Below are 16,243 nucleotides of genomic sequence, written 5' to 3' on the forward strand. Positions count from 1 at the left end.
CCCAGTAGAATAAAACAGAATTGGTAGACATGTTCCCTGCCCTCAAGGAGCTTATAGCCTAGAGGACAGTCCAGTGGGGAGAGTGGTTGTCTGTCAGATATGAGGGGGAAGAATCCTTTCCCTTTCACCCAGAACCAGCCTACTGAGTAGCTCATGGCCAAATGAAAGAGGAAGAAGAAAAGGAAGAATTTCATTTTAATAGTACGATAAGGATATTTAGTCCAACTGCCAAGAGAGAGTCCAGATAACACTTGGACTCATAGTAAAGCAACCTATCTAGCGGATAGAGCACTGGCCTGGGAGTCAGAAGGACCTGGGTTCTAATCTCCGCTCCGCCACCTATCTGCTGTGTGACCTTGGGAGGTCTCTAGGCCTCAATTACCTCAAATGGAAAATAATAATAATAATAATGTTGGTATTTGTTCAGCGCTTACTATGTGCAGAGCACTGTTCTAAGCGCTCGGGGAGATACAGGGTCATCAGGTTGTCCCACGTGGGTCTCACAGTTAATCCCCATTTTACAGATGAGGTCACGGAGGCACAGAGAAGTTAAGTGACTTGCCCACGGTCACACAGCTGACAAGTGGCAGAGCCGGGATTCGAACCCATGACCTCTGACTCCCAAGCCCGGGCTCTCTCCGCTGAGCCACGCTGCTTCTAGACCGTAAACCCCTTGTGGGACAGGGACTGTGTCCGACCTGATTAGCTGGCACATACCCCAGAATTTAGTACGGTGCCTGGCACATAGTAAGTGTTTAACAAATGCCATGAAAAATAATTAAGACCTGAGAGGAGTCCACATTTCCTAGCTGGCTAGCAAATAAAGATACAAAATTCAACAAGTAGCATGGAAAAGAATCTGCTTTTTAATAAACAGAACCACAGGTTACAGGAAAGTTAAGACAGATGGAGAATCATAAGACTAAAAATTATGAGATTACAGATCATCATGGGCTTGGCTTTGTCCTATGATCCAAAGATGACACTCTTCCGGCTAAAACTGGGCGTATGGGTATGAGTTTAACGTTGACAATCTCTTGCACTCCCTGAACACTGAATCCATAAAAAAATGAGTTGCATCTTCTCCAGGCCCTGGCCGTTCAGGTGAGCGTTGCTCAGATACCAATGGTTAAGCATCTGCCGTGTGACCTTGGGCAAGTCACAACTTCTCTGGGCCTCAGTTACCTCATCTGTCAAATGGGGATTAAGACTGTGCATCCCACATGGGACAGGGACTGTGTCCAATCTGATTGGCTCGAATCTAACCCAAAGCTTAGAGTACTGCACATTGCAAGCGTTTAAACACGGTTAAAAAAAAGAGGGAAAGATATGTCCTACCTCCAGCAAGGTCATGAGTTTAAATGAAAGTGAAACATGATTCTCAGTCGATTACCCCGAGTTAATTAGCTGATTAGATTGCTCTGCCTGTGCTAGACAGTCGGCTCTCCTCCTCACCAGCAAGGGGATTCCATCCTGTCCCGCCTTCCATCAGCCTGGTGGAAAAAGAGAAAAACACTCACTGGATGAGGTCCTCACCAAGACGCGTGGCTTCTGGAGAGGTCACTGTGACTACGGGTGTGCCCTGAACTCTCAGACCCGGGGGCCTGCAATTCTGCTGATTTGGGTTTTATTTTGTGTTATTTGCCTATGTTGTTTTTTAATATTATATCATTCCTGATGTGTCTCCGAGAATAATAAAAAGATAATAATAATAATTATGGAATCTTGCTGGTGAGGAGGAGAGCCCCCTGCCTAGCATAGGCAGGGCAATCTCATCATCTAACTTGGGATAATTGACTTGGAATCATGTTTCCCTTCCATTTAAACTCACACCCCTCCTCCCCACTTATACTCTTAGACTGTGAACCTCATAAAGGACGGGAACCGTGTCTAATTCTCAACTGTGCATTCTCCCCTAATGCCGTACAGCGCTCTGCACACAGTAAAGCGTTTAATAAATACTATCACTACTTATCAGGGGGAGGTCCAGAAGAGGCGAGGTATAAGCATCGCCCTAAGAGTTCGATTTTTGAAAGCATAATAAAAGGAGTAAGTTAATACATTAACATTCCCTCCTAATTCCTATCGCCACGATAAATACTCTGGACTTTGGTGATGTGACTGAGGTCTGCAGGACCTATCTGGGGATGGCGATGGCAGAAGAAAATTGCAGCAGTGGCTCGAGGCGGCTAAGTGCTTACTAAGGCAAGCAGCAAGGTGCAGTGGTTAGAACCCAAGGCTGGGAGTCATTCATTCATTCAATAGTATTTATTGAGCGCTTACTATGCGCAGAGCACTGTACTAAGCGCTTGGAATGAACAAGTCGGCAACAGATAGGGACGGTCCCTGCCGTTGGACGGGCTTACGGTCAGAAGGTCGTGGGCTCCAATCTCGGCTCCACCACTCGTCTGCCGTGTGGCCTTGGGCAAATCACTTCACTTCTCTTTGCCTCGGTGGAGATTAAGGCTGTGAGCCCCACGTGGGACAAGGACTGGGTCCATCCCAATTTACTTGTATCCACTCCAGTGCTTAGTACGGTGCCTGGCACAGAGTAAGCGCTTAATAAATACCACAGTTATTATTATGTCCCAAACACTGTACTAAGGAATGGGGTACATACAAGAGAATTAGGCTTTGGGAAGGGTGACCCAAGAGAAAGGCCATCCATTTATTCATTCAATCATATTTGTTGAGTGCTTACTGTGTGCAGAGCACTGTACTAAGCGCTTGGGAGAGTACGATATAACAATAAATAGACACATTCCCTGCCCACAGTGAGCTCACAGTCTGGAGGGAGAGACGGATATTAATATACATAAATAAATAAGTAAATTACAGTAGATATGGAAGTGCCGTGGGGCTGGGAGAGGGGATCCTGGGAAGAGGGAGCCACGAGAAATTGCGGGAAAAGAGTCAAAAGGGAGATTAAAAGCTGGCTCTAGAGAGCCTGGTGGCATCCATCTGGAAACTCTTGCTTAGTTGGAGAGAAACAGACAGATATGAAGGGGAGAGAGCTTCAAGCGAGAGGAAAGTCATAAGCAGAGGGTCAGAAGTGAGAGAAAGCAGAGCAGAGCAAAGGAATGGAGAGAAAGAGACCTACTGGGATTCCGATTCTTCATATATTGGGGCATAAAATAACATTTCTTCCAACTACTGCTGAAGAGGAACTGTTCTGTGTATTTTTGGATTAGGAAGCGGGAAAACCACAGTGTGCCGAAGTAAAACTAGTAACCCCTTCTGCCGTTTCTCATATCCTCACCACCTTCTTTAAAATCAGGACATTTCAGTCAGTCCATCACATTTACTGAGCGCTTACTGTGTGGCGAGCACTATACTAGGCACTGGGGAGAGTACAACAATAAATGGACACATTCCCTGCCCACGATGAGCTTACAGTCTAGAGGGGGAGACAGACATTAAATGAATAAGTTGCAGATAAATTACAAATAGGTTCATAAGTGCCGTGGGGTTGGGAGGGGGGATGAATAAAGGGAGCAAGTCAGGGCGATGCGGAAGAGAGTAGGAGAAGAGGAATGGAGGGCTGAGACGGGGAAGGCTTCGCGGAGGAGATGTCCCCTCAATAAGGCTTCGACAGACTAATCGTCTGCCAGATTTGAGGAGGGACAATTGTTCTGTCTCTCCGTACCTGACAGCTCTCTGCTGTTCAGCACTATCAATATCCCCAGCCCCAATTTTCCGCTTAATGATTATCTTCCCCGCTCGACTATAAGCTCCTCGTGAGCAGAGAGCTTGTCTACCAACTCCATTGTATTTTTTTAACATATTGCATTGTATTGTATTATACCCTCCCTAGCATTTAAAGACCGTAAGCCCGTCAAACGGCAGGGACCGTCTCTATCTGTCGCCCACTTGTTCATTCCAAGCGTTTAGTACAGTGCTCTGCACCTAGTAAGCGCTCAATAAATACTATTGAATGAATGAATGTTTTAAATTCAATAGTATTTATTGAGCGCTTACTATGTGCAGAGCACTGTACTAAGCGCTTGGAATGAACAAGTCGGCGACAGACAGAGACGGTCCCTGCCCTTTGACGGGCTTACGGTCTGATCGGGGGATTAAAACAATGGTCTGCACTCTGTAATCACTCCAGACATGCCATTGTTTTTTTTCCTCTTTTTATGGCATTTTGTTATGTGCTTACTCTTTGTCAAGCACTATCCTAAGTACTGGGGTAGGTACAAGTTAATCAGGTTGGACACAGACTTTGTCTCATCTAGGACTCACAGTCTGAGTAGGAGGGAGAACAGATATTGAACATCCATTTTACAGTTGAAGAAACTGAGTCGCAGAGAAGTGAAGTGACTATCCCGAGGTCACGCAGACAAGCACTATCCTAAGTACTGGGGTAGGTACAAGTTAATCAGGTTGGACACGGACTTTGTCTCATCTAGGACTCACAGTCTGAGTAGGAGGGAAGAACAGATATTGAACATCCATTTTACAGTTGAAGAAACTGAGTCTCAGAGAAGTGAAGTGACTATCCCGAGGTCACACAGCAGAGAGGTGGCACAGCCAGGATTAGGACCCAGGATCTTTGACCCCCTCCCGGCTTATGATCTACCACAGGAAGCAGCATAGATCAGGACCTGGGGGTCCAAGTTTCTTGGGTCTAATCCTGGCTCCCCACCTACCCGGAAAACCCTTCTAAACAAGGGCCAATCAATCTGTCCGTTAATCAGTGGTATTTATTGAGTGCTTACTATGTGCAGAGCACTGTACTAAGAGTTAAAAGAGTACAATAGAACAGAATTAGCAGGTATGTTCCTTGCCCATAACGAGCTTAGTCCTGGATCAGCCAATCAGTCAGTGATATTTATTGAGTGCTTACGGCGTGCGGAGCGTAGAGCACAGTACAGAATTAGCAGACACGTTCCCTGTTCGTAATGAACTTAGCCACAGGTCAATCAATCAAGGCTATTCATTGGGTGCTTACTGTGTGCAGAACACTGTACTAAGCACTTGGGAGAGCACAATACAAGCGTCGGTAAGCTCATTCCCTGCCCACAACGAGCTTACGGCCTAGAGGGGGAACCAGACAATAATATAAAGACTTTTTAACGTGTCTACCAGAATCCTGCTGATCCTCCCCAAGATCAGAGTGACCCAACTACTTTGTTTCCCAAGGTTCCCTTCAGCTGACAGACCCCCCCCCCCCCCCCCCCGTGACTTCCAGGAATGATTTCCTTCTTGGATCAGGGATCTCATGCACTTTTCAAGGGCTGAACATCCGGGACAAACCGGTCCCATTCTCATAAATCAACGGTTGGTCCATCGTGACCTCAAACTCTATGTGCTGACCCAGCCAAGGAACAGAACGTCTTGCTGATAGTTCCAGTCTCACTTCCTTGTTCCTGACGGCCTAGAAGGCCTTTCTAATACTAACTCCCTCAGCACTGTTCCTTCCGAGGAGGCTTGCGGAGTTTTATTCGGAAGGGTGACGGGAGGCAAGCGGGGCATTGAATTTGCTGGGCTCATGATCACAGTTTACGGTGTTTCTTAAACACTGGGGGGTATTTCTGAACTCTCGGGAGAGTACAATTCAGGTGGTAATCAATCAATCAAGTTCCAACAGCTGCATCAATCAGTCATATCTACTGAATGCTAACGGTGGGCAGAGGACCGAACTTAGCGATGGGAAAGTGATGATAATAATAATAATAATGATAATGTTGGTATTTGTTAAGCGCTTACTATGTGCAGAGCACTGTTCTAAGCGCTGGGGTAGACACAGGGGAATCAGGTTGTCCCACGTGGGGCTCACAGTCTTCATCCCCATTTTACGGATGAGGGAACTGAGGCACAGAGAAGTTAAGTGACTCGCCCACAGCTGACAAGTGGCAGAGTGCAACACGGCAGAGTTGGTAGACATTTTCCCTGACCGCAGCAAGAAGCAGTATGGCATAAAAGAAAGAACACGGGGCTAGGCGTCAGAAAGAACTGGGTTCTAATCCCAGCTAAGCCGCGCGACTGCTGTGTGACCTTGGGCAAGTCATTTTAACAACTCTGTGCCTCAGTTACCTCATCTGTAAAATGGAGATTAAGACGGTGAGCCCCATGTGAAACATGGACTGTGTCCAGCCTAATTATGCAGAGAAGCAGTGCGGTCTGGTGGAAAGAGCACGGGCTTGGGAGTCAGAGGTCATGAGTTCTAATCCCCATTCTGCCACTTGTCAGCTGTGCAACTTTGGGCATGTCACTTAACTTCTCCGTGCCTCAGTTACCTTATCTGTAAAATGGGAAGACTGTGAGCCCCACGTGGCACCACCTGATCACCTTGTATCTCCCCCAGCGCTTAGAACAGTGCTCTGCACATAGGAAGCGCTTAACAAATACCATCATCATCATAAAATGGGGAATAAGACTGTGAGCCCCGTATGGGGCAAGCTGGCGACCTTCTATTTACCCCAGCGCTTAGAACAGCGCTTGGCACCAGATAAGTGCTTAATAAATACCGACGTTTTTAAAAATTATCTGATATAGCTACTCCGGGGCTAGGTACAGTGTCTGGCCCATAGTAAGCGCTTAACAAATAGCTTTCAAGGAAAAAGATGAGCTTACAGTCTAGAAGGGGCCTGCTATTAATATGAATAATTTATAGTATAAAGAATTGGCAACTACGATCCCAATCCAGTGAGATATAACCTGGGATATATTCTCCATTGAGGAGATGCAGGTCCCACACTTTCACTTCCTTTCCTTCGTAGCTTTGGAAGTGGAGAAGGATGGCGACGTGGTCCCTCGGGACATCCAACGTGGAGGAGCGCGTCTCGGAACCAAGCACTGCTCCAAGGGAGACTCTAAAGAGAGCTGAAAGAAGTGGTTCTCTGACAGGCTGTGGTAGAGAGGAAGACAGATCTCACCGTAGCAGTATTCGATGAATCGATGGTATTTATTGAGCGCTTACTGTGCACAGAGGCCGTACTGCGCGTTGGGGAGACCGCAAAGCTTACGACGTAGCGGACGATGAATGGCCAACGCGAGTTACGATAACGCGAGACAGAACAGATCCAAGCAAGAGCCAACCCTTTTGAATTTACCCCGCATTCCTAATTCATCCATTCATTCAACGGTATTTATTGAGCGCTTACTGTGTGCAGAGCACTGTACTAAGCACTTGGAAAGTACAATTCAGCAACAAAGAGAAACAACCCCTGCCTACGAGGGGCTCACTCTCGCCCTACCCTCTTCACGCTCATCAGCTTCATCATCATCGGGGGTATTTACTGAACTTTACTGACGGAAAGTTCCGCTTGTCAGGAGATTATTATTTTTGGCTTTCCCTAAGCAATTAGCCTACAAACACACAAAACATGTAGCAAAAAGTTGCACGATCCATTCTCATCAGCAGATGGTGCCCAGTATTCGGCCAGCTGATTTCCTCTTCCCTTCGAACTCTTACTTTCCGGTGACTCTACTTCTCCATTTTTCCTACAGGAGGAATTAGGGTTCGGATTTGAGCGGCTTAAAAATTGCCCAACCAGCTTGGAAGTGGCCGGGTCTTGCCCTTCTTCGGCCCGAGCCGAGGAGGACTGTGGAAACCGGTCTGGCAATATTAGTATTTGTAAAGTGCTTATTCTGTGTCAATATAAAAAGCAGCCTGGCCTAGCGAAGAGAGCACGGGCTTGGGAGTCAGAAGGGCCTCAAGAGCTTAGCACGGTGCTCTGCGCACAGTAAGCGCTCAATGAATACGATTGAATGAACGAAGGACCTCCGTTCTAATCCTGACTCTGCCACTTGTCTGCTGGGTGACCTTGGGCAGGTCACCTCAGTTCTCTGGGCCTCAGTTAGCTCATCTGTAGAATGGAGATTGAGACTGTAAGCTCTGTGTGGGACAGGGACCGAGTTGAACCTAATTAGTATGCACCTGCCGCAGCACTTAGTACAGTGTCTGGCACATAGTAAGCCCTTAAATACCATCGAAAAAAGAATATGGGCCAAGTACTGTTTTAGGCTCAGGCGTAGAAGGAACGCAGTCCGATCAGATGCAATTCCTGGGGCTAGCCGTCTGAAGGGGAAGGAAAACGGAGATTGAATCCCCATTTTACAGATGAGAAAACTGAGGCCCCAAGAAGGGAAGTGACCTGCAAGGTCACACAGCCACCAAGTGGCAGAGTCGAGATTAAACCCAGCTCTCTTGCTTCCCAGTCCTTTGCGCTTCCCGGATCTGGCTCCTGGGATAATAATAATGACGATGGTATTTTTAAAGCCGCTTACTATGTGCCAAGCACTGTTCTAAGTGCTGGGGTAGATACGAGGTCATCAGGTTGTCCCATGTGGAGTTCACAATTTGAATCCTCATTTTACAGATGAGGTGACTGAGGCCCAGAGACATGAAGTGACTCGCCCCAAGTCACCCAGCTGACAAGTGGCAGAGCCGGGATTAGAACTCAAGACCTCTGACTCCCAAGCCTGTCCTCTTTCCACTAAGCCACACCGTTCTCCGAGGCCCAGAAACTGAGAGTCGGGCTCGATTCAGGTCTTTTCAATCTGTAATTTTATCTGTCCAAGATCCATTTTGCTCACTTCAACTGCGTTCTTCCAAATCGGGTGTGTCGTATGTTTCAGCGGATTTCACACGGCTCGAGATACTTCGCCCGGTGGTCTCCAACCCCTGATCAATTTAACATGTGGAGTTAGAGAAGAGATGGCACACATGGCAAGAAATTCCATTTGAAGTTCATATCACTCAATCAATCAATCAGTCAATCAACGGGATGTACTGAGCACCGACTGTGTGCAGAGCACTGTACTGAGCACTTGGGAGAGCACAGTCCAACAAAGTTGGTAGGCACGTTCCCTGCCCACGACGAGCTTACAGTTTTAGAGGGGGGTAGGTAGAACTCTGCAGAGAGGTAGCTTGGCCTAGGGGAAAGAGCACAGTGCTATGAATCAGATGACCTAATCTTTATTCATAATTACAATGATTATTAATGTGGGATTCGTTAAGCACTTTCTATGTGTCCGGCGTTGTTCTAAATACTAGGGGAGACTGACGAGGATCAGACTGGACACCGTTCCCGTCCCACAGGCAGTTCACAGTCGAAGTAGGAGGGAGAACAGGTGGTGAATTGCCATTTTACAGAGGAGGAAACGGAGGCCCGGAGCGGTTAAGTGACTTGCCCAAGGCTACACAGCAGGCAAGTGGCAGCATCAGAACCCAGAACCTTTGACTTCCTATTAGGCCATGCTTCTTCTCTGAACTCGAATTCCAGCCTCACCACTTGTCTGCTGTATGACCTTGAGCACGTCACTTAACTTCTTTGCGCCTCATCTTCCTCATCTGTAAAATGGGGTGTGTTAAGTGCCTGGAGTGGTCACGCACTGTCCTAAGAGCTGGGGAAGATACACGTTTGTCAGGTGGGACACTCACAGTCTAACTAGGAGGGAGTAGGATTTAATCCCCATTTCACAGTGGAGAAAACTGAGGCACAGAGAAGTTAAGAGACTCGCCCAAGGTCACCCAGCAAGCGATGGCCAGAGCCAGGATTAGAAACCAGGTCTTCTGACTCCCACGCCCACGCTCTTTCCACTAGGCCGTGCTGCTTTTCTGTGTCCACCCGTCTGTGTCCGGTTATCTCGCATCTACCCCAAGCCTACCACGGCAGCGGGGCTCAGTGGGAGTCGGAGGTCATGGGTTCGAATCCCGCCTCTGCCACTTGTCAGCTGGGTGACTGTGGCCAAGTCCTTAACTTCTCTGTGCCTCAGTTCCCTCATCTGTCAAATGGGGGTGAAGACCGGGAGCCTCACGACGGACAACCTGATGACCCTGTATCTCCCCCAGTGCTTAGAACAGTGTTCTGCGCGTAGTGAGCGCTTCACAAATGCCACCATCATTATTATGATTATTACAGTGTTTGTCGCCTAGTGAGACTTAACAGAATACCCCGGTTATTATGGAGAAGCAGCGTGGCTCAGTGGAAAGAGCACGGGCTTTGGAGTCGGAGGTCATGAGTTCGAATCCCAGCTCTGCCCCTTGTCAGCCGGGTGACGGTGGGCGAGTCGCTTCACTTCTCTGTGCCTCCGTGACCTCCTCTGTCAAATGGGGATGAAGACTGTGAGCCCCACGTGGGACAACCCGATTCCCCCGTGTCTACCCCAGCGCTTAGAACAGTGCCCTGCACGTAGTAAGCGCTTAACAAATACCAACATTATTATTATTATTACATTTGGAATCAACTGCTCTCTCCCGCTCCAGATCCCTCCCCGCTACCGTCTGCAGCAATAAAGGAAGCAGGAAGGGCCCATTGCTCCTGTGAAAGCAACCGTTCATTCGTTCAATCGTATTTACTGAGCGCTTACTATGTGCAGAGCACTGTACTGAGCGCTTGGAATGGACAAATCGGTAACAGGTAGAGAGGGTCCCTGCCCTTTCCTAGATGAGCTACTCCACTCCCCCTAAGTGTTGGGGCTCCCAACACACCTGAGAGCCCCTTCCTATGGCTAGATGCCTCACCGGACTTTAATTATTGTTATTTGGGCATTTATTAAGCGATTACTAGGTGTCAATCAGGTCGGCACAGTCCTCATCCCCCACGGCGTTCACGGTCTAAGTAGGAGGGAGAACAAGAATTCAACCCCCATTTCCCAGCTGAGGAAGCTGCGGCGCAGAGAAGCGTAGTAACTTGCTCACCGTCGCACAGCAAGCAACCGGCCGAGGCGGGACTAGAACCCAGGTCCTTCGACTTTCCCCCTCCACTCCTTCCACTAGGCCACGCTCTTCTTTGACGCCGCAGGATTTTGGGTGCTCGAGGTCAAGCACGGCCCATTCGTTCATTCGGTAGTATTTATTGAGCGCCTACTATGTGCGGAGCACTGTACTAAGCGCTTGGAATGGACAAGTCGGCAACAGATAGAGACAGTCCCTGCCCACTGACGGGCTTCAAGTTCCGGTCGGTCGGTCGGTCGTATTTATTGAGCGCTTACTGGGTGCGGAGCACTGTCCTAAGCACTGGGGAGAGTCCAGTATAATAATAATAATGTTGGTATTTGGTTAAGCGCTTACTACGTGCAGAGCACTGTTCTGAGCGCTGGGGGAGATCCAGGGTCATCGGGTTGTCCCACATGAGGCTCCCGGTCCTCATCCCCATTTTACAGATGAGCCAACTGAGGCCCAGAGACGTGAAGTGGCTCGCCCACGGTCACACAGCTGACAAGCGGCGGAGGTGGGATTCGAACCCGTGACCTCCGACTCCCAAGCCCGGGCTCTTTCCGCTGAGCCACGCTGCTTCCCGTATAACGCTATAAGAGACACATCCCCCTGCCCACCACAAGTTAACCGTGAAGCGCGGGAGACAGATATTAATACAAATAAAGTACCAGGGCCTCTTTGGGTCTGAGGAAGCGGCATGGCTCAGCGGACAGAAAAAGCCCGGACCCACGAGTCAGAAGGACCTGGGTTCTAATCCCCGTCTGTTGCGTGACCGTGGGTAAGTCACTTGACTTCCCGGTGCCTCAGTCATCTCACGTAAAATAAAAGTGTGAGCCCCAAGAGGGACGGAGACTACGTCTAACCTGATCAACTCGGAATTACCCCGGGCCTGGAACAGCGCTCGCCACAGAGTGAGCGTTTAACAAGTACCATGGTTATTATTATCCTCCGCCTGCCCCCCCCGCCCCCGGCAGCCAGCGAAACCTCCGACTCTCTCCGCTCAGGGCAGAGAACTAACTGAGGGTGGGTGGGAAGGTGGACTACATTTTGACGGAATTGGCTAGGGAGGTGGACCGACCCAATTCCCTCCGGCAGCTTTCGCCGGGGAGGGTCTGGCGCAGGAAAAAAAAAAAAAGAAAATGATTCTAGCACAGTGTGGAGTGAAAAAAACCAAAGACATTCTGAATCTGGAAAGAGGAGAAGAAAGCGGAGAAGGCCCAGGTGGAGCGACATGGACGTACCTTGAAATCGAAGTCCTCTCGGCAGCTGACGGTGCGTTGGCAAACAGGTGGCAGAACATCCCCCTCCTTTGAGCCACTTATTGAAGGCCCATCTCCTGATTGAGCCCTCCTTTCCTCTTCTCCCCCTCCCTTCTGCGCCGCCCTGATCGGCTCCCTTTATTCATCCCCCCGCCCAGCGCTTAGTAGAGTGCCTGGCGCCTAGTAAGTGTTTAACAAATACAGTTATTATCATCATGCCTGTAATATATTCATTTTTACTAACGTCCATCTATAACAGACGTTATGCCGTCCACAGCGTGGCTCAGTGGAAAGAGCCCGGGCTTGGAAGTCAGGGGTCATGACTTCGAATCCCAGCTCTGCCACTTTCATTCATTCAGTAGTATTTATTGAGCGCTTACTATGTGCAGAGCACTGGACTAAGCGCTTGGAATGAACTTGCGACTGTGGGCGAGTCACTTCACTTCTCTGGGCCTCAGTGACCTAAATGGGGATTAAGACCGTGAGCCCCACGTGGGACAGCCCGATTCCCCTGTGTCTACCCCAGCGCTTAGAACGGTGCTCTGCACAGAGTAGGCGCTTAACGAATACCGACATTATTATTATTCTAGACTGTAAGCTTGTTGTGGGCAGAGAATGTCTGTTGTATTGTACTCTCCCAAGCGCTTAGTACAGTGCTCTGCACACATTAAGCACTCGGTGAATACGACTGCCCACCTGACTGACTACTGTCCCTCTTCTTACCCCACTCCGCCCCGCACCCACCCCGCTCCCACCAGCAGCTCATCGGGGCACCTGGTTGGGTTTTCTTGTTTTATTGTACTCTCCCAAGTGCTCAGTACGGTGCTTCGCGCACAGCAAGCGCTCAATAGATACGACTGAATGAAATATGAGCCCCTTTGGGACGGTCACGCTACTTCGAGGACTCAAAGCTGTAAAAGAAAGAAGAGGTTCTGAATATTCGAATTGTGTAACTAGACTCCAGACTGAAAGCTCACTGCGGACAGGGAACGTGTCTAACAAACTCTGTTATATTGTCTCTCCCGGGCATCCGGTACAGTGCCCTGCACACCGTAGGCGCTCGATAAATACTAGCGATTGATCGTATTGGTATCGTGATGTATTTCTAGCCAATTCGGACCACACGCTGCTGCTCATCCACCTACCTAGAGCTGGAAAGAAAGGACAGATGAAATGGGGACCTGCTTACGACCAATCAGTCGATCGATACTATTTAGTGAGCACTTACTGTGTAAAACGTTCTGTACTAAGCACTCGGGAGAGTACGCTACCCTCTACTTGCCCTTTTCCGTGCTATCTGTGAAGTGTTTACTCTGTGCCAGGCCCTGTACGAAGCACTGGGGTGGATACACGCTAATCAGATTAGAAACAGTCCCTGTCCCACATGGGGCTCGCAGTCTTAATCCCATTTTCCAGATGAGGTAACTGAGGCCCAGCGAAAGGAAATAACCTGTCCAAAGTCACCCAGCAGACAAGAGGCAGAGCTGGAATTAGAAACCAGGTCCTTCTGACTCCCAGGCCCGTGCTCTATCCACTAGGCCATGCTGCTTCTGTTGAGAAGGATATAAATTAGGAGGACCGGGCAGAAAGGTGATGAGATTAAACACTTTTCGGTCCCTTGCTGATGGTTTTTTATAATTATAATAACGTTGGTACTTGTTAAGCGCTTACTACGTGCAGGGCACTGATCTAAGCGTTGGGGTAGATACAGGGTAATCAGGTTGTCCCAAGTGAGGCTCACAGTTAATCCCCATTTTACAGATGAGGGAACTGAGGCCCAGAGAAGTTAAGTGACTGGCCCACAGTCACACAGCCGACAAGTGGCAGAGCCGGCATTGGAACCCATGACCTCTGACTCCCAAGCCCGGGCTCTTTCCACTGAGCCACGCTGGAATCTGGGGGTGGGCATTGGAGTCGAATGGATGAAATGAATGAGGTGCTTTCCTCACCTGGAATTGTGGAAAATAGGAGGTGGAGATAATCTGGAAAAATGGGGGTGAGAGTGATAGAAGTGGACTGGGGCATGGTCGATGTGAATACTGGGAACCTAATGGTTTTGAAAACTGTTCTTACCATTGAAATAACTAATAATAATGATGGTGTTTGTTAGGCACTTACCCTGTACCGAGCCCTGAGGAGTAATGGAAGCAGCATAGCCTAGTGAAAAGAGGACACGGTTGGGAGTCAGGAGACTTGGGTTCTAATCCCAGCTCCACCATTTGCCATTTGCCAAGCCCCATTCGTTAAGGGCTTATTATGTGCCAGGCACTGTACTAGGTGCCGATTAGAAGGTAATCGGTTTGAACACAGTCCCTGTCCCAGCTGGGGCTCACAGTCTTAATCCTAATTTTACATATGAGGCAACTGGGGTTTAAGGAAGTGACTTGTCCAAGGTCACGCAGCAGACAAGAGGCGAAATGAGGATTAGAACGCAAGTCTTCTGACTCCCAGGCTGGTGCTATTTCCACCAGGTCTCGTTGCTTCTCACCTCGCCGCATTCCCTCCACCGAAGTAACTCTTCTCAAGGAACCATCGTATTTTCATTCCGTCACTTTTCTCCTCAATGCCGCTACGTTATAGAGCCATCCCAGTGTTGACGCATCTGAAGGAACAAGATTTCCCGCTTTCACAGGAACCGAACACGGAAAATGAATTTGAGAAGCTGCTCCGGAGCAGCCGGTGGCTAGCTCTAAATGTCCACTGCTCACTGACCCGCCAACTCTATTGTCTTCTCCCTCTTGCTTAGTACATTGCTCTGCACACAGCAAGCATTCAATAAATCCCATCATTTGACTCCCGCACTATTCCCTTTTGCTGCAAAGGAGAACTTGAAGTGGAGAAGATCTGCTCCCCATTCATATAATAATAATTATTATTATAAAGGTATTCGTTAAGCACTCAGTCTGTGCCCAGCACCGTTCTGAGCACTGGGGTAGATATGAGATAATAGGGTTGGCACAGTCCCTTTCCCACATGGAGATCACAGGCTCGATCCCCATTTTACAGATGAGGTAACTGCGGCCCAGAGAAGTTAAGTGACTTTCCTAAGGTCAAACAGCAGACGAGTGCTGGAGCCGGGATTAGAGCCTTCTGACGCCAGACCCGTGCTCTGTCCTCTAGACCATGCTGCTTCTCGTATGCAGTTGGCTGCTGATAATTGTAATGATCGCGCTCATTCCTTTAATTACTCGAAGATTGCTCCCCCCATTAGACTGTCACCCACCTGAGGGCGGGACCTAAATCTTCTGTATTTCCTGAACGCTCCCAAGAGCCCAGTAGAGTATCTGTCCCCCAGCAGATGCTTGATAAAATGATGCTGCTGCTGATGAGGTTGAAGATGGATGGGTTAGTGTGGACAGATTCCACAATCATTTTTCAAAGATTTAAAAATACTATTCCCTCTGGAACCAAATCAAAGTAAAATGTACAGTTTTTCACATTCCTCTGGAAAGGTCAGAAGATAATACCCTGACGCTGAAGATTGGACAACTAGACCGCAAAGGAAAAGTCCAACTGTGAGGCTTTAAACACCTGCAGGAAGTACTGGACTGCCTCAAGAGGAGTTGCCCTAAATGTTTTTACTAATAGGATAATTTACTTAACGTCAATCTGTTTTGCTCTTTTTGATGGTATTTGTCAAGTGCTTACTATGTGTGAGGCACTGTACTAAGCACCGGAGTAGATCCAGGCTAATCAGTCCCTGTCCCCACATGGGGCTCACAGTCTTAATTCCCCTTTCACAGATGAGGTAGCTGAGGCCCAGAGAAGTCAAGTGATTTGACCAAGGTCACACAGCAGACAAGTGGCAGAGCAGCGATAATAATACTAATAGTAATTCTGGTATTTGTTCAGTGCTTCCTATGTGCCAGGCACTGTACTAAGAGCTGGGGTGGATGCAAGCGAACTGCGTTGGACACCGTCCCCGTCCCACGTGGGGCTCACAGTCTCAATCCCCATTTTACAGATGAGGTAAGTGAGGCACAGAGAAGTTAAGTGACTTGCCCAAGGTCACACAGCAGACAAGTGGCGGAGCTGGGATTAGAACCCATGACCTTTGACTCCCAGGCCCCTGCTCTATCCACTACGCCATGCTGCTTCCCGCGAAGTACAGGTCCTTCGGACTCCCGATCCCACTGCACGATCTGTTGGAGGGCAATTCCATCTAGGCCGACTTTAAAGCCCTAACTGAGGAAAGCAAAACATTTGAGAAAAGAAGAATGTGTTTATTTCAAGGCAAAATAAAAATAAAAAGCTGGCCAATATAGTCGAGGCAATCCAAACCGGTCAATCCAAAGCAGTTGGAGCGGGGGGTCAA

The sequence above is a fragment of the Ornithorhynchus anatinus genome, chromosome 3, assembly GCF_004115215.2.
Source record: "Ornithorhynchus anatinus isolate Pmale09 chromosome 3, mOrnAna1.pri.v4, whole genome shotgun sequence".
NCBI classification, from domain to species: Eukaryota; Metazoa; Chordata; class Mammalia; order Monotremata; family Ornithorhynchidae; genus Ornithorhynchus; species Ornithorhynchus anatinus.